A 19,707-nucleotide genomic window follows, 5' to 3' on the forward strand; every position below is an offset into this window, starting at 1 on the left:
GAGAAGAGCAACTGCAAAACACATAATTGTCAGATTCACCAAAGTTGAAACGACGGAAAAAATGTTAAGAGCAGCCAGAGAGAAAGGTCGGGTTACCCACAAAGGGAAGCCCATCAGACTAACAGCGGATCTCTCTGCAGAAACTCTACAAGCCAGAAGAGAGTGGGGGCCAATATTCAACATTCTTAAAGAAAAGAATTTTCAATCTAGAATTTCATATCCAGCCAAACTAAGCTCTGTAAGTGAAGGAGAAATAAAATCCTTTATAGACAAACGAATGCTGAGAGATGTTTGTCCCCACCAGGCCTGCCTTACAAGAGCTCCTGAAAGAAGCACTAAACATGGAAAGAAACAACCAGTACTAGACACTGTAAAAACATGCCAAATTGTAAAGACCGTCAGTGCTAGGAAGAAACTGCATCAACGAACGAGCAAAATAACCAGCTAACATCATAATAAGAGGATCACACTCACACATAGCAATATTAACCTTAAAGGTAAATGGGCTAAATGTTCCCATTAAAAAATAGTCTGACAAATTGGATAAAGAGTCAATATTCGCCAGTATGCTGTATTCAGGAGACCCATCTCATGTGCAGAGACGCACATAGGCTTAAAATAAAGAGATGCAGGAAGATCTACCAAGTAAATGGAAAACAAAAAAAAAGCAGGGGTTGCATCCTAGTCTCTAACAGAACAGACTTTAAGCCAACAAGATCAAAAGAGACAAAGAAGGCCATTACATAATGTTAAAGGGATCAGTTCAACAAGAAGAGCTAACTATCCTAAATATATATGCACCCAATACAGGAGCGCCCAGATTCATAAAGCAAGTCCTTAGATACCTACAAAGAGACTTAAAACTCACACACAATAATAATGGGAGACTTTAACATCCCAGTGTCAACATTAGACAGATCAATGAGACAGAAAGTTAACAAGGATATCCAGGAATTGAACTCAGCTCTGCACCAAGCGGACCTAATAGACATCTGCAGAACTCTCCACCCCAAATCAACAGAATATACATTCTTCTCAGCACCACATCACACTCATTCCAAAACTGACCACATAGTTGGAAGTAATGCACACCTCAGCAAGTGTAAAAGAACAGAAATCATAACAAACTGTCTCTCAGACCACAGTGCAATCAAACTAGAACTCAGGATTAAGAAACGCACCCAAAACTGCTCAACTACGTGGAAACTGAACAACCTGCTCCTGAATGACTACTGGGTGCATAACGAAATGAAGGCAGAAATAAAGATGTTCTTTGAAACAATCAGAAAAAGGACACAACATACCAGAATCTCTGAGACACATTTAAAGGAGTGTGTAGATGGAAAATTTATAGCACCAAATGCCCATAAGAGAAAGCAGGAAAGATCTAAAATTGACACCCTAAATCACAATTAAAAGAACTAGAGAAGCAAGAGCAAACACATTCAAAAGCTAGCAGAAGGCAAGAGATAACTAAGATCAGAGCAGAACTGAAGGAGATAGAGACACAAAAAACCCTTCAAAAAAAAAAAATCAATGAATCCAGGAGCTACTTTTTCAAAAAGATCAACAAAATTGATACACCGCTAGCAAGATTAATAGGAAGAAAAGAGAGAAGAATCAAATAGATGCAATAAAAAATGATAAAGGGGATATCACCACTGATCCCACAGAAATACAAACTACCATCAGAGAATACCATAAATACCTCTACACAAATAACCTAGAAAATCTAGAAGAAATGGATAAATTCCTAGACGCATACACCCTCCCAAGACTAAACCAGGAAGAAGGTGAATCTCTGAATAGACCAAAACAAGTTCTGAAATTGAGATAGTAATTAATAGCCCTCCAACCAAAAAAATCCAGGACCAGATGGGTTCAGAGCTGAATTCTACCAGAAGTACAAAGAGGAGCTGGTACCATTACTTCTGAAACTATTTCAATCAATAGAAATAGACGGAATGCTCCCTAATTCCTTTTGTGAGGCCGACATCATCCTGATACCAGCAGAGACACAACAAAAAAAGAGAATTTTAGACCAATATCCCTGATGAACACCGACGCAAAAATCCTCAATAAAATACTGGCAAACCAAATCCAGCAGCATATCAAAAAGCTTATCCACTACGATTAAGTGGGTTTCATCTCTGGGATGCAAGGCTAGTTCAACATATGAAAATCAATAAACCTAATCCATCATATAAACAGAACCAAAGAAAAAACACACATGATTATCTCGATAGATACATAAAAGGCCTTTGACAAAATTCAACAGCCCTTCATGCTAAAACCTCTCAATAAACTAGGTATCGATGGGACCTATCTCAAAATAATTAGAGTTATTTATGACAAACCCACAGCTAATAACATACTGAATGGGCAAAACTGGAAGCATGCCCTTTGAAAACTGGCACAAGACAGGGATGCCCTCCCTCGCCACTCCTATTCAACATAGTGTTGGAAGTTCTAGCCATGGCAATTAGGCAAGAAAAAGAAATAAAGGGTATTCAATTAGGAAAAGAGGAAGTCAAATTGTCCCTGTCTGCAGATGACATGATTGTATACTTAGAAAACCCCATCGTCTCAGCTCAAAATCTCTTTAAGCTAATAAGCAACTTCAGCAAAGTCTCAGGATACAAAATCAATGTGCAAAAATCACAAGCTTTCCTATACACCAATAACAGAAAAACAGCCAAATCATGAGTGAACTCCCATTCACAATTGCTTCAAAGATAATAAAATACCTAGGAATCCATCTTACAATGGATGTGAAGGACCTCTTCAAGGAGAACTACAAACCACTGCTCAATGAAATAAAAGAGGACACAAACAAATGGAACCACAATTCCATGCTCATGGATAGGAAGAATCAAAATCATGAAAATGGCCATACTGTCCAAGATAATTTATAGATTCTATGCCATCCCCATCAAGCTAACAATGACTTTCTTCACAGAATTGGAAAAAACTACTTTAAAGTTCATATGAAACCAAAGAAGAGCCCTCATTGCCAAGACAATCCTAAGCCAAAAGAACAAAGCAGGAGGCATCACACTACCTGACTTCAAACTATACTACAAGTCTACAGTAACTAAAACAGCATGGTACTGGTACCAAAACAGAGATATAGACCAATGGAAGAGAATAGAGCCCTCGGAAATAATACCACACATCTACAACCATCTGATCTTTGACAAACCTGACAAAAACAAGAAATGGGGAAAGGATTCCCTATTTAATAAATGGTGTTGGGAAAACTGGCTAGCCAAACGTAGAAAGCGGAAACTGGATCCTTTTCTTATACCTTATATAGAAATGAATACAAGATTGATTAAAGACTTAAACGTTAGACCTAAAACCATAAAAACCCTAGAAGATTACCTAGGCAATACCATTCAGGACATAGGCATGGGCAAGGACTTCCTGATTAAAACACCAAAAGCAATGGCAATAAAAGCCAAAATTGACAAATGGGATCTAACTAAACTAAAGAGCTCCTGCACAGCAAGAGAAACTACCACCAGAGGGAAGAGGCAACCTACAGAATTGGAGAAAATTTTTACAACCTACTCATCTAACAAAGGGCTAATATCCAGAATCTACAAAGAATTCAAACAAATTTACAAGAAAAAAATCAACAACCCCATCAAAAAGTGGGCAAAGGATATGAACAGACACTTCTCAAAAGAAGACACTTATGTAGCCAACAGACACATAAAAAGGTGTTCGTCATCACTGGCCATCAGAGAAATGCATATCAAAACCACAATGAGATACTATCTCACACCAGTTAGAATGGCGATCATTAAAACGTCAAGAAACTACAGGTGCTGGAGAGGATGTGGAGAAATAGGAATGCTTTTACACTGTTGGTGGGACTGTAAACTAGTTCAACCATTGTGGAAGACAGTGTGGTGATTCCTCAAGGATTTAGAGCTAGAAATAACATTTGATCCAGCCATCCCATTACTGGGCATATACCCAGAAGATTATAAATCATGCTGCTATAAAGACACATGCACAAGTATGTTGATTGCAGCACTATTCACAATAGCAAAGACTGGGAACCAACCCAAATGCCAACCGATGATAGACTGGATTAAGAAAATGTGGCAGATATACACCATGGAATACTATGCAGCCATAAAAAATGATGAGTTCATGCCCTTTGTAGGGACATAGATGAAGCTAGAAACAATCATTCTGAGCAAACTATCGCAAGGACAGAAATTCAAATACTGCATGTTCTCACTCATAGGTGGGAATTGAACAATGAGAACACTTGGACATAGAGTGGGGAACATCACACACCAGGGCCTGTTGTAGGGTGGGGAGAGGGGGGAGGGATAGCATTAGGAGATATACTTAATGTAAATGATGAGTTAACAGGTGCAGCACACCAACATGGGACATGTCTACATATGTAACAAACCTGCACGTTGTGCACATGTACCCTAGAACTTAAAGTATAATAAAAATAAAAAGAGTGGTGGTTGGCAAACAAACCCCATAAAAGGCAAAAAAAAAAAATTTAAAGAAAAAAAAAGCAGATGCTAAAATTAAATCATTACAAGGTATCATCATGTAATGGTGGCATACAAAAATCCAAGGCTCACTCTCCACAAAACAGCTGGAGCTGGCAAATCTGTCATAATAAACTTTTTCAGACTTCTACAATCTTTTAAAAACTTTACAACTCAGGGGAAAGCTTACTGAATAAAAAAGTTGGTTTTCCATAAAAGTACTGTAAGATTTTTCATTGCCTACATACCATCCCCATACCCTAGGGTAACAGTAGCCAACAGATCTCCTGGTGCAAACTGCTAGTGCCAGAGGGAGCAATAACGACCTTATTCTCTAAAAACTGTGAACCTAAGTTTAAACCCTTCTGAAGATTCCCTGAGAAGGCTTTGCATAAGGTTGCCTTTGTTTTGCCATATGTAGAGCTGGGGCTGCTTTCAGGAAGTGTCAGAAGAAAGCGTTAAAGGCAGGAGTACTGAATGCAGCAATACTGTCTCTAACATGACTTCTGCTACTTTAATGAGAAGAATGACTAGGCATGGGTTCAAGTTTCCCTGTCCCTGAATGAAACCAAAGGCCATATATAGCTCTCCTGGCACACTGAGGAGCTGTGGTGAATGAACAACTAATCCATGCAGACTTTCGGAGTCTCTGCCTGTGTCCCAGTGTCCCAAAGTAAAATTGGGACACTGAGTATAGCTATCCATAGAAAGGGACCATGCCCTCTCAGTTTCCTCCTGAGTAACTATCAGGACAAAAAAGATGAATGGTTATATTAATATAAAACTTCTGAAAATTCAGCATTCTACTCTGACTGCTCTTTAGGCTTAATGTTTCTTTTTTTCCCAGACAAATCCAGGTGCAGAATGGGGATAGCGGATCCAGCTACCTGGTTTCCCCTGTGACTTACCTAGTTCTAGATCACAAGGATACTGACCACAAAGTCTCCCTATGATGGCCCACAAAAGCAAGAGATGAGAACATAATGGAGCTCTGAAAGGTTTACAGATACTCTCATTCCTTTAGCATCTCACATTTCTGGACAAACCATGTACTGGGAGTAGGGGATGACTGAACGGAAGTCAAAGTTATAGTTACTAGAAATACAGACTGTGGCAGTAGAAAACCCTAGGCACAAGGGAAGTAAAATATTAAGACTCTGAAGTATAAGAACAGGACTTTAATGGTACTTTTAAATCTGATACTGAAGACTTACACGCATACACACACACACACACACACACACGCATACACCCTTGTGTGTCTCTCCCAAAGACAAAATGCCTGTTAAAATTTGCTTTCCTAGCTAGGCAACTGAGATGATTTGATTGCCATTCACACGGAAATAGCAATGGATGTCCCAGCGTCTGAACCTTCCCAATTAATTATCACTGGATGTCTTCCCCCACTCCTCTAGTCATTATTTAGTCATTCCAGGAACATCCAGCTTGTGTTACACACAGAAAGGGAAAATTGACTGATTGGTCTCAGTTAGCTCCTGCAAAAAAGACTCAGTTTAATTATTCACTTAACAGCCAGCCAAGGAGCCATGCTGAAGCACAGTAACCCTGTGGTCACTTGAACACGGATACAAGTCTACCTTGGGGGACCCCAATAATCATAAACACTTTATTTGCAGACACACCACATGTGCCTCCTGGGTGGAAGCCAGGCATTAAGTTAACATGAGAAAACACTGTGACTACTATCTCAGATGTAGTTATAACAGATCTTCAAGTGTTTAAGGATACAGAGTAGATTATGTAACCTTAAAAACAACTGTGAAGTGCTCTCCATAATGAGGTTATCTTTGCTTATTTGTTGAAGCCCCCAACTACTTCAATGTGACTCATTTATACACACATTGAAGTAGTTATCCTTACAAAGGGAGTCAGTCAGTTAAAAGTATAATATGTCTGAGATTTAACTATTAACTTATGAGATAAACTGAACAGATCTTGTCTCAGCCTATGATGGTCATATTAAACACCATAACGAATGAAGTTGTATAATCAAAGGAAAATTGAACAGAAGCCAGTATGCTGTTTCTGCCCTTAGGAGCAGAGATACAGAGCACCTTTGTTCCACTGTATTTTTTCAAGGATGCCTGTATACCAATCAGCCTTAGAAAAAAATAAAAATACTATTACATCTACAAGCAAAGAGCAGGTTTGCTTACTACCTGTGTAAGATTACAATAAGTTTAGCAGCTTATCTCATTACCTTACATTCCTTCTGGAGACTCTATGGGAGCATCTGTGCCCTAGCCTTTTCCACAGGCTTACAATATTAGAAAATGAGATTCGTTAATATTAGTTAGAGGCTGCCTGCATTTCTTAGATCTTTGCTTCCCCTGTCTTTAAAACTAGTAATGACAAGTCCAGTCCTACGCATAATGCCATGTCTCTGGTTCTGATTCTTCTGCTTTCTTTTTTCACTTATAAAGATTCTTGTGATTTCACTGGGCACAGCCAGATAACCCTATGTAATTTTCCTCTCTCAAAATCCTAACTTTAAATGACATCTACAATAGCACCTTTTCCCAATATGATAATTCACAGATTTCGGGACTTAAAATATGGTCATCTTTGGGCAGCCACTGTTCTGTCTACCACACTGCGCAGTGTAAAAAGTTTCAGGTTCTGTAAGCTCATGATTTGTCTTCCATTTTGTATCGTCTGGTTCTCCATACATCAACCTATAGGAATCCAGGTTCAGGACAGAGGTGCAAATGTGGACATAGTGGTAGATGCCATTGTGAAAAACTATTGTTTCAGCTGGGCGCAGTGGCTCACTCCTGTAATCCCTGAACGTTAGGAGGCCGAGGTGGGTGGATCACGAGGTCAGGAGATCGAGACCATCCTGGCCAACACAGTAAAACCCCATCTCTACTAAAAAATACAAAAAATTTAGCCAGCCCTGGTGGCGGGTACCTGTACTCCCTGGTACTCGGGAGCCTGAGGCAGGAGAATGGCGTGAACCCAGGAGACAGAGCTTGCTGTGAGCCAAGATTGCGCTGCTGCCCTCCAGCCTGGAGTGGTTAATATTTTACTTCCCTTGTGCCTAGGGTTTTCTACTATCACAGTCTGTATTTCCAGTAACTATAACTTTGACTTCCGTTCAGTCATCCCCTACTCCCAGTACATGACTTGTCCAGAAATGTGAGATGCTAAAGGAATGAGAGTATCTATAAATCTTTCAGAGCTCCATTATGTTCTCCTCTCTTGCTTGTGTGGGCCATCATAGGGAGACTTTGTGGTCAGTATCCTTGTGATCTAGAACTAGGTAAGTCACAGGGGAAACCAGGTAGCTGGATCCCCTATCCCCATTCTGCACCTGGATTTGTCAATGACAAGAAAAAAAAAGGAGAAACTATTGTTTCAATAGCTCTGTCAACATCCATAAAGTATGGCAATCTTATTAATTTGCAAATACAGTTTCTGATCCTTCATAGTTCTTTTTTTATTAGTATACTTTAAGTTCTGGGGTACATGTGCCGAATGTGCAGGTTTATACATGTGTACACATAGGTATACACACACCATGGTAGTTTGCTGCACTCATCAACCCATCATCTACATTAGGTATTTCTCCTAATACTATCCCTCCTCTAGGCCCCCACCCCTGACAAGCCCTGGTGTATGATGTTCTCCTACCTGTGTCCATGTGTTCTCATTCTTCAACTTTCACCTATGATAAGAACACATGGTGCTTGGTTTACTGTTCTTGAGTTAGTTTGCTGAGAATGAAGCTTTCCAGCTTCATCCATGTACCTGCAAAGGACATGAATTCATCCTTTTTTGTGGCTGCATAGTATTCCATGGTGCCTATGTGTCACATTTTCTTTATCCAGTCTATCACTGATGGGCATTTGGTTTGGTTCTAAGTCTTTGCTATTGCGAATAGTGTCTCAATAAACATACATGTTTTTATAATAATAATAGTATATAATATATGATAGTATAGTAGTTCTTATTACTATGGTTATCTTGATTAGAGTCAGACATTTTACAGAAAATGAACCAAATAAGTATGGGAGGATAAATAATACAGTTACTCATTGTAAGGATAAAAATCAAGCTTTCTAGTGAAAATTAGAATTTTGGAAAGTTTCAATCTGCATTAGCCTGCCAGCTTCTCATTCTTTAAAGACTTTTCTGATAAGGGTAGTAACTAATATTAACAAATCTCATTTTCTAATATTGTAAATGATCTGAAAGATCTATACAACTCAGTGAACCAATATTTCCAAATGACAAATGTTAGAAAATTACTGAAAGGCATAAAGTTCACTTAAAACATAAAAAAATGTGACTGAAGTTTAATATAACACAGAAAAGAGTTCACTGATTCCACATTAAGGTCTTCAATGAATTGTTTTGTTTTGTTTTTTCTCTGAGATGGAGTCTCGCTTTGTTGCCCAGGCTGGAGTGCAATGGGGTGATCTTGGCTCACTGCAAGCTCTGCCTCCTGGGTTCATCCCATTCTCCTGCCTCAGCCTCCCGAGTAGCTGGGACCACAGGTGCCCACCACCATGCCCAGCTAATTTTTTCTATTTTTTAGTAGAGACAGGGTTTCATCATGTTAGTCAGGATGGTAATCTGCCCGCCTCGGCCTCCCAAAGTGCTGGATTACAGGCGTGAGCCACCGCACCCAGCCAGTAATTTTTAACTGAAAGTATCCTAAACCAAAAAGTTTGAGAAGTACTGCCTAACTACAGCAGGGATATATAAAGAATCAAAGGAAAGACATCACCTAGGAAAGTTTCAATGTTGGCACCTATTGTCAGGCAAATCCAGGGAAATGTGAAAAGTTTCACTTTCTTCTTAGTGAACCATACCAAAAATATCGGTCTCAAATTGTTAAGTGGTTGGTATATCAATTAACGCAAATGAGTAGTGACAGAGAATTCATATAAAGCATTTTCCCTTGGCCTTCATTGTTTGGCTCACTGTCATGAAGTCAGTTGCAACAGCATTTAATCTACTTTTTCATTTAATCTAGAGAAATAGCTTATAGGCAGGTATGATAAACAGACAAGCTCAGTGATGAGCCAATTACAGTTTGTCCGGGGATATGAATCAAAGACATGGAAACATGAGAATAAATGATTATCAATAACTGCAACATTCCAAACAGTATGGTCTTTCAAGAGCAGAGTAAATATGGAGTTCTGATACATAATATAAAACTCCAGCAAAATAACATCCTAGGAGTTAGTATAAGTACTACCTGTAACAGCAAAAGTACCTGCAGTGATTGCTGTGGTATACAAAAGAATACACAGAGCTACTCAGAGCTACTCACAGGTAAATTAAGAGAGAAGTAGTCATTGCTAAATTTAGAGATGAGGAAACCAAAAGAAGCCTAGAATTAGTAAAAGAGTTTCAGAAAGGGCAAATTATTACAGTCATGTTTAGCATCATAATTTCTACACTACTAGCAGGTTCTCATAAGGTAATACTCTATCTCAGATCACATATATTGTTTGCCTTTTAAAGCATGCACAACCGCACTGTATTTACATTTAACACCTATGACTATTTTATTTATAAAATTGAAAGGGGTTACAACTAGTCCTAAAACCCTAACACAGTTATTATTTGCAAATGGAGATACCTCTATGAATCTAAATGCCAAGCTTGGCAGCAAAAGAATCAGGAAATCCAAAAAAAGATTGTAACGCCCAAAGATGCATTTGAAATATGCTTTTGCCTTACTTGTTTTGGAAAAGGCCAACAACTGGGTCACTCAATTAGTATCGTCAAGTCATACATTTCTAGATGTCCAATGGTTCTCTGCTTTTATGGATTACCTAAATGGAACTACTTGGTCACAATTTTATGAAGTTACACTTCCCCAGCTCCAATTAAACCAATCATAATAAGCTAAGAAACATCCAGCCTTGAATTTTTACCCAGATGATTTTAACATATGTTGACACTATTGCAAGACTGATAGGAAAATCTAAACTAAATTTCTTCTAAGTGTGCTCTTTTAAACTCTCAATTCAGAGTATTTCATGTCTGGTCACCAATATGTGAGGATTTCTCTCCATTCTCACCAATTCTGCTGAAGACAATAAATGGGCAGCCTATGATTCAATTTAATTCTGGTCACTAGTCACTTAGAAAGAATGAAAGTTTCTACAAGTTAAGAGGTCAGTCCCACTAGACTGCTCCCACTTCAGATGTCAGAAACAGGGCTCATTTTGTAAACTATGCTGCCCTTAACCTCCTCCTTTGGTTCAATTAATTTGCTAGAGTGGCTCACAGAAGTTAGAGGAACATTTACACTTATAATGAATATTACAGTGGATACAAATGAAGAGCTAGACAGGAGATGCAAATGGTGAGGTATGTGGGAAGGAGCATGAGGCTTTCCTGTTCCAGGAACCTCTTGGACCCTTCACACTTCAAGCTATCTGGAAGTTATTTAAACCTCATTTACTAGATTCTTATGAGGCTTCACTGCATAGGCATAACTCACTACATTACTGGTGGCTGGTGATCACATAAACCTTCAGCCCCTGGTGCCCTTCCTGGAAAGCTTGGGATAAGACTGAAAGTCCCAATCTTCTAATCACAAGGTTGGTTTCTTTGGCAACCAGCTCCCATTCTGGGGCTAAGAACACACCAATAGTCACCTCATTAGAAAATGATTCTCCTATCACCAGGAAATTCCAAGGGATTTAGGAGCTGTTTGTCAAATGCTCCTCTTACTCAGGAAACTACAAAGGTCTTGGAAGCTGTATGTCAGGAACTGGAGGTCAAAGACTAAATATTGGAACAAAAAATTCTCCTAGCATCTCATCAACAAGGGTTTTAGGAGCTGTATGTTAGGAAAACGGGGCAAAGACCAAATATATTTATTATTTCACAGAGGAGAATCTGTTTTGTCTTTTTCAGTTTACAGACGTTGCCTCCATTATTTGGTTTATTTTCCTGCCTCCATCTTTAAGATCAACAGCAAAACATCTTCAGACCTCTTTCTTACTCTCTCTCTTTTCTCTCTTTTCCTCTATCATTCTCTGACATCTTACTTTTTTTGGCGGGGGCAGTGGGGGCTATAAATTCTCCTTTTAATCTTTTTATTTTAAAATATTTTAAAAACAAATAAAACTTACATATTCCTAGGACATCTCTTTTTCTGACTGATCTTGCTGCCCTCCTCGTAAACAAACTCCTGTGATTGATTACACTCATCTACTACATACTCCAAGATAATCTTCCTATCTTGAGATCCTACTTTATGATATCTGCAATTAAATATTGCCAAGCTGGACAACATATTCACAGGTATCAGAGATTAGGACATAAATATCATTTGACGACTTAAGGCATATTTTTCTACCTACTACATATACATTATTGCCTTTAATGTGATTCACACTTCAATTCTTAAAAGAGAAACTCTCTTCAAAACTAAGAGCACAACTTCTAGAATCAGCTCTCCACCAAACAATACTGCCGTGTGTGAGAACACAAAATGTATCATCTTAGCAAGCAAATATTATTATGACATATTAAAGGGGGAGAAATGTACCAGAGTGAGGATCATCGAAGGACACTTTGGAATTGTTACATTGAAACAAAAATCCAAGGCAATGATGATTAATAAAATTATATTGGTGGCACAGAGAGACAACACTGGATATTTTATAAGTCTGTCCCATCAACTAATCATCAACTCATAAAACTCACAGTTTTAAGTACCAACATAATTCAATTAGAAAATGGGAGGAATCATAAAAGCACAATCTCAGGGTCTGAGTGGATATTAAGGTCAACATCTTTTTTTCTTTTGAATAGCTACTTGGTAAAATTTTAACATAGTTCACGTACACTGCTTTGAACAACATATTAAATTTATATAATACCATTTATGTCTAAATGTCGTCACTGATACTATAGTATCTAAAATTACTTTGTACATCACATTAAGATCAAGGAAAAACAAACTGGGAAGAGACAGAGAAAAGAGACAAAGGGATTTAATTTGGACATTAGGTTAAAACTTACTTTATATAAGCAAAAATTGTCCAAATAAAGCACTTTGAAACTGTGAAATCTAATCAGAACTTACAATAACCAGGGAAGTACTTGATTAAAAAAAAGAAGATACTACATTTCAGAAAGAGACCTGCGGCATTTTAATTTACCTGCCTACCATCCCTAATCTGTACCTTGAGGGTAACCATTAGGAAAGCAGCTAGTATTCCTGGTGTGAACTGCTGGTGCCAGAGTGGAGAATATAAACCTTGCTCTTAAAGAGCTATGGTTGTGGGGTTGACTTGTCTAGTGGTTCCCTGAGGGAAGGCCACAGAACCTTCTCAGGGCTGTTGTGGCCTGTTGGTGATATTTGTTGAAGCCCCAGCCACTAGAAGTAAGGAATAAACAGAGAAAAAAATGTAGTACATAGGTTAAAAAGACTTAAGGGGAAATAAGAGGCTGGGAAAGAGATACACAAAAAAGTTAAGGTCTTATAAAGGATTGACAAATACCATGGGACCTACAAGGATACATGTATGTCCAAAGCAGGATGCACACATAGAAAACCCTGGGTTTTCTCCTGTGGCTGACCATTAGGATACATACAACAAGGCACCATCCTCCTTTGGGGCATTCCTTGGTTCTAGGCAGACCCCCACCCCACACCACCTGCAAATACCAAAATCCAAAAATCCTCAAGTCCCTTACATAAAATGTTACAGTATTTGCACAAACCTACTCACATCCTCCCATATACTTTAGAGTACTCAGAATACCTAATACAATGTACATGCTATATAAAGTGTTCTTATGCTGTATGGTTTAAGAGAAATTACAAGAAAAAATTTACATGTTCAGTGCAAATGCAACCATCTATTTTTAATTTTTCAAATATTTTCAATCAACAGTTGGTTGAACCTACAAATGTGAAACTCACAGACACAAAGGGCCAACTGTACTACTTAAGGTAAGTTTTAAATTGCCCAGCTAAGCACTGAAGACAGCCAATCTACAAAGACTGGAAGTTTTTACTGCTATTCTTGTTTCTCCTGGCTTTTCATAAAATTTAACTCACTAGCTGACCACAAGCTAATGTAGAGACTTCTGAAACCCACACACAACAAAGAGTCTTCACAAAAATAGTTTGGTCACTAAACAAACCCCAAAATTCTCTTAAAAAAAACCCCATAACAACCAGCAACCACAAACTCTGGTGAGTAGACAGAATCTGATTTCCAGTGTTATGACCAAGTATTCCTCAATGCCACTTCAAGACAAGGCCAAAGGGTATCTATGCCTTCTTTTGACCTAAGATTAGTCAGGCTTTTCTTTCAACTACACACCGCAAATTTTATCTTACCACTGGTCATGCACTAAAATAGGAGCACAGACTTGCTTTAATAGCTAATCTGAAGAACTGGTTTACCATATGAGATACATTTCCTGCTCTCTGTTCTCCCCATTTGCTTGTTCAATCTGTCCTTAAGTTTCTACTAATCCTGCTTATCCTTCCCTATGAAAGAAAAATATTTGTTTGATTTTAAGATGCTTAAGCTTCCTGAATTCAGTGTTATCTCTACTAGAATAATCTCTTTAATGTCTAAATCTGAATTTATTTGACAGTTACCATATGGCAATATTCAAAGCCTTTGGTTTCAAAAAAAATTACGTCATGCAAAAAAAAAAAAAAAAAGGAAAAAAACAGGAAAGTATGGGCAATGAACAGAAATAAAAAAAAATTAAAAGAAAACATTCTGGAGGAAGCCCAGGTTTTAGACTTACTAATGGTTTTATAAACCAACTGTCATAAATATATTCAAAGAGCTAAGTGGGAAACTACAAACAAAGAGCTAAAGAAAATTAGGAAAACAATAAGTGAACAAAATAATAACATAATCAAATGAAATTCTGAAGCTGAAAAGGACAACAAAATGAACATTTTACTAGACAGGCTCAACAGCAGATTTGAGCAGGCAGAAGAATCAACAAACTGGAAGCTAAGTCAACTGAAACTATACAGTATGAGGAACAGAAAATAAAAGATAAATAAAAATCAACAGAGCTTAAAAGACCTTTGATTCTCTCCAACATACACAGACATGCCTACTACCCACAATAGGAAGAGGAGGCAAAGGGGTGGTAAAGGGTATCTGCAGAATAGCCAAAAACAACTTCACATTTGATGAAAATCATTAATTTACACATCCAAGAAGCTCCAGGATCTGTTAAGTAGGAAAACCTCAAAGACTATCCTTCAAAATAAAGGACAAACTGAAATGTTCCCAGATATACAAAAGCGGAAAGAATATACTACTAATAAATCTGCCCTACAAAAACAATGTGAAAGAGGGCCCTGTAGTCAGAAATAAAAGGCCACCAGATAATAATTCAAACCTATATAGAGAAATAAAGAACATTTGGGCATTGTAAGTTTTTTTCTATATGATTTAAAAGAAAAATTTATAAAACTAATTTTATAAAATAAATTTATAAAACAATATGATATTGACACACACTGTATAAAGATGTAACGTGACAATCAGAGGGCAGAGTGCAAAACTATAAAGGAGCAAAATTTCTGTACACTACTGAATCTAAGATTCAAACTAGCTTATCATAAACAATAAACCAATTCAAACTACTTTATTATACACTTGATTGTAAGTGTTAAGAACAGAAAAAGATATTCCATCAAAATAATAAGCAAAAGAAAACTAAGACAATTATGCTAATACTACACAAAATAAACATTAAGACATAATATTTTTAAAGAGACAAAGGACACTATCCATTAATAAAAGGGTAATCCACCAAGTAGATTTAACAAATATTAATTTATATGCACTTAAGCCCAAAATATATTAAGCAAAAAGAGACAAAACTGAAGGGACAGAAAAGCAGCACAAGAATAACAAAACCTAAAAAAGCCCATCATCTCTAGTTTCTGACTTAAGTATTGTAACTTACCAAAGAATGACAGAGTCATTTTCCTTTTTAATTCATCTAAGATTTTTAAAACAACACAAATATTATTTCTGCATCCTGGAAAAGAGGGGCAGAGGTTCAGTTAAAGTTAAGTAATTTTTATTTCCCAGTCAGTGACATACAGGAAATAAAAAAATTAAGGTAATAAAGAAGTAACCTAAAAGTGAATTTGGAAATACAAAATATTCAGCAATTTTTAAAAATAAAAATTTAAAAAATATTTAGCTATGTATTTCAATCCCATCTCAGTTAGCTGAATAACGAAAGAAAGAAATCCAAAGTAAAAAGATGGCCAGAAACACGGGCAAAGAAGAAAGGAATATGAGGTAAGTATAGAAAAGTAAGACAGAAACAGAAGTAAATTCTGATTATTCACTACTAGCTATTAGCAGAGCTCTTCAAAGGGTTATTATTAACTTTAGTTTTAACATGGTAATTAAAAATGCTACTTGATTAAACCTTTGTTTCTAATTGAAGGACTTTTTGTTTCATCCCAATGAGCATAAACAGGAACTTACTCAGCTTATGTATTAAATTGCAATGCTTTTTTATTACAGTTCTCTCCTGGGGGAAGCAAATACTAAGGATAAGTGACATGTCCAAAGCGACAATGTTGAATCCCCCAGTAAGTTCAGGCAACAGCTTCTTTCTCAGTTATGCAAGTTCTGAACATTTCTGTTAGAACACAAGGAGAGAGGGAGGGAGAGACAGAGAGAGAGAGATAACTGAGCAGTAACATCTTCATGCACAGACCAAAAAAAAAAAAAAAAAAAAAAAAATGACCCTAAGCAAATCTCCAAAACCTAACTTTGCTCAAACGTAAATGTACTGTAAATGTTAAGTAAACATAAATCCGCTTAAAAGGAGACATTTTGCTGAAATGTAAACTGAATCTTTTTTCCTCCTTTTTGAAGCTCGTGAAACAGATTAGAAAAATATTTCAACATTTCACAAAGGAATTTTTTTTGAGTATTGAAATGCATAATGAGGTAAGCGCTACCTTACTTACATAAGTAAGTATGGTAGGACGTTGAACGTTTCAACATGTCCAAAATTAAAGAAAAACAAAGGGAATTCAATCATCTTAGGCCGTTTCTTTGCAGTTCTGTATTTCAGGGTCCTGAAAGTTGTGTATGCTGCAGCGCATTCCTTGCGCAAACTTTCCTAATCTTTAGGCACCAAACCCTAGAAGAAAAGGAATTTCAATTGTTTTAAAAGCCGTCTTAATTTTGCGGTATTTAAAGGAAACGAGTTGAGTAAAGTAAGGAAAATGTTCCTGTGACTCCAGGATTGAGAGATCAAACACGCCAAACTTAAGCTTCTGCTTTGGCGTGCATAGGACAGAGAAAGAGCAATGAAAGAAAGAAGGGAGAAATGAAGAGAGAGAGACAGTGGAGAGAAGAGAAAAGAGAGAAGATGTTTTGCAAGAGAAGTTGTCATACGATAATGGTGCCCAATTTAGATCGCGGTTTTCTGGCATCACCTCTCATCCTTGGCTGGAGATGTAGCCGTGCAGGTAGCGCCAAGAACGGAAGCCCCAGAGCTCAGTTGGTCTCACGGAGTGGCTGCGGCCACTTGCCATCCGGTTCTGTGACTGACAAGGAAAGGAGACCGCGTAGCTGGGGGTGCAAAGCGCAGCTCCAGCTACAAAGCCCGGCTTTCATGCTGCGTAACAGCTTCACCTCAACTAGCGTAGCGCACCTCAACACATTCTGCTCAACAGCTTCAGGAGAGAACTAGCCTGTGTCCCAAGTAAGCCCTAGACGGTAGTGACCAGCACCGGGAGTATGGTGACGGCAGGGACTGGAAAGGGAACACCTGGTGCGTGGGTCCCCGCGGTGCCAGGCACACGTGGCTTTCATACCTAGCGCGCCCTCGGGGTAGCACCCTTCCCGCTGAGACCAGGGCGCGCCCTCAGCCACTCTTCTCCACCCCTCTGGACAGGAACCCACCCCAGAGCTGAGTTGCTTTCTGCCCCGTTTGGCACCAATCGTCTTGGCGCCACCGCCGCTGCCTCTTCTCGGTGTTACCTCTCCCCTACTTCGCCACGAGGTGACTTCAGCAGCAAAACCGGCAGAATAGCATCACGGAAGCTCGTGGGCTTTAACGCCTGGCCCTATAACTCTGGCGACAGATCCCTGCATGCCAAGTACCCCCACGTGACCGGAGGAGGTTGACTCCGCCACCCACTCTTCCTAACACCTACCAACCTATCCTGGGGAGTGCGGGAGAGTGGGGAACATTAAATCCTGGGCTCGGCTTCAGGCCGAAAGAGCCGAAAGTGGCCACGAGAACCTATGCCTGTTAAAAAAGAACTCCAAGTCCCAGCAGGCTGAGCGGCTACGGCTCTCTGGACCGGCTCGGGATTGGAGTGTAATGCAGCGTTCTAGGAAAGAGAGTATTTCTTCTGTGTGTGGCCAACTGGGATTCGTAGTTCCCAGGCTGGTGTTCCCGTATGGTAAGCTACTCATTACCGTTCTGGGAAGGTTTAGATTTTTATTCCAACCATATTCTTTTGTTAGAGAATGTACGAAATTAACGACAAGTGAGAGTACACATAAAGTCTATTTTCTTATTGCTTAATCTTTATGAGGATGTCACCTGCTGTTCCTAGCCGTCAATGATATAGGGATAAAAAGTACATGACTTTAAAGGGTAGGTGCATTGGCTTTCAGAATACCAGTTTTTAAGCCCTGACACCGACCCAGACTCCAGCCCGTCCAGTGCAATGGGGTCCACGTACTGTTCCCTGCTGACCCATGCGGGCTTGAGACAACTATCCGCAGCTATTTTGCACCTAATACAGGTTAAATGGACTCCACTTTCTCCGCTATTCCGTTTCTTACATTTATACGTTTGTTAATCCATTTATTTTCCTTGATATAAACGTTTGGCAGTGGAGGCGAAGGGGAGTTCCCTGAAAAATATCACCTATTTCTTTTAGATGCAATTACGGTTCCAGTCATCAAAACTTGGGAGATCAGGATAATTCATACACTATACATTGCCTTGTTTTTAAATGTACAATTTAATTTTTCATATATATGTATATATATGTGTGTATATGTGTATATATGTGTGTATGTATGTATGTGTGTGTGTGTGTGTGCGTATATATATATGTAATCCTGACGTAAGTGACCTTTGCGTTTAGCTTCTTTTACTTATAATAACGGTTTTGCTTCCAAGGTCATAGTATAATATCAGTACAGTTAGCCCTTTGTACTAGTGGATTCTGAATCCCTAGATATCTGTAGATTCAACCAACCACAGATCAAAGATATTCAGGAAAAATAAATGAATGGTTGCATCTGCGCCAAACGGGCAGACATTTTTCTTGTCCTTATTCCCTAAGCAATATAGCAACTATTTACATAGTAGTTACTTTGTATTAGATATTATAAGTAATATATAAATGATTTAAAATATACAGGAGGAGGTGCATAGGTTATGTGCAAATACTACACCTTTTTGTCAGGGGATGGGAAGGACAGAGTCTGACCCTGTCACCTATCCTGAGTGTGACATACAATCTTGGCTCATTGCCACCTCTGTTTCTGAGGCTCAACCAATCCTTCCACCTCACCGTGTAGCTTGGACTACAAGCTCACCATCATGGCAGGCTAATTTTTGTATCTTTTTTTGGTAGACACAGGTTTTTGCCATGTTACCCAGGCTACACATTTATATCAGGGACATGAGCAACTACGTATTTTGGTATCTTGTGGATGGGGGTTCCTGGAAACCAGTCTCCCTGGATGCCACAGGACAACTGGACTTCATTTATTTTACAGCTCTAATATTTCATTGATTGGATTTACATTTTGTTTACTTTTCCATCAATAAATAGTTGAGTTGTTTCCACTTGTTGCCTATTTTCTATAGTGGTGCTTTGAACATTCATGTGCAAGTATTTGTTTGAGTATCTGTTATGAATTGTTTGGAATTGCTGGATCATTTAGTAATTTGATGTTTAATTTGTTTGAAGAACTGACAAATGTTTTCCACAGCAGCTGCACAATTTTATATGCCTACTAGCAACACATAAAGATTCTAATTTCTCGATATCTTCACCATACTTGTTTTTCCCATCTGTTTGATTAGCCATTTCAATGAGAGTGATTATCTTGCTGTAGCTTTACACTTTATAGTTGTTATTTTAATTGACAAAATCATAATTGTATATATATTGTAGTTTTGATGTACA

At 38.4% G+C, this 19,707-nt stretch overlaps 1 pseudogene; it reads right to left on the minus strand.

Annotated features, from left to right (window-relative positions):
- The window catches only part of LOC129476728 (gamma-taxilin-like), a 38,859-nt pseudogene extending 21,281 nt beyond the window's left edge, over positions 1-17,578 (minus strand).
- Between the last annotated feature and the right edge of the window lie 2,129 nt (positions 17,579-19,707).

Source organism: Symphalangus syndactylus, chromosome Y, assembly GCF_028878055.3.
Source record: "Symphalangus syndactylus isolate Jambi chromosome Y, NHGRI_mSymSyn1-v2.1_pri, whole genome shotgun sequence".
In the NCBI taxonomy this organism is placed as follows: Eukaryota; Metazoa; Chordata; class Mammalia; order Primates; family Hylobatidae; genus Symphalangus; species Symphalangus syndactylus.